We start from the raw sequence: 206 nt of genomic DNA, 5'->3' as shown, positions 1-206 counted from the left end.
TCTGGTAATGCATTTGTAAATGCTCGAGACGGAAAACGAAATCATCTATGCTTAAATGAGATGGGTTACCGTCAAAATTGATTCCCAATTTATCTACTCGTATTCGTGTCACTTCCGCTTTCTGTCTGTTAACCCCAGTCTCGTAGACTCCATTATAAGGCATAGCCACATTGCCTATACTAAAATTATTGTTTTCGGAACTATTT

This window comes from Lucilia cuprina, chromosome 5, assembly GCF_022045245.1.
Source record: "Lucilia cuprina isolate Lc7/37 chromosome 5, ASM2204524v1, whole genome shotgun sequence".
Taxonomy (NCBI): Eukaryota; Metazoa; Arthropoda; class Insecta; order Diptera; family Calliphoridae; genus Lucilia; species Lucilia cuprina.
This window is presented reverse-complemented; position numbering follows the sequence as displayed.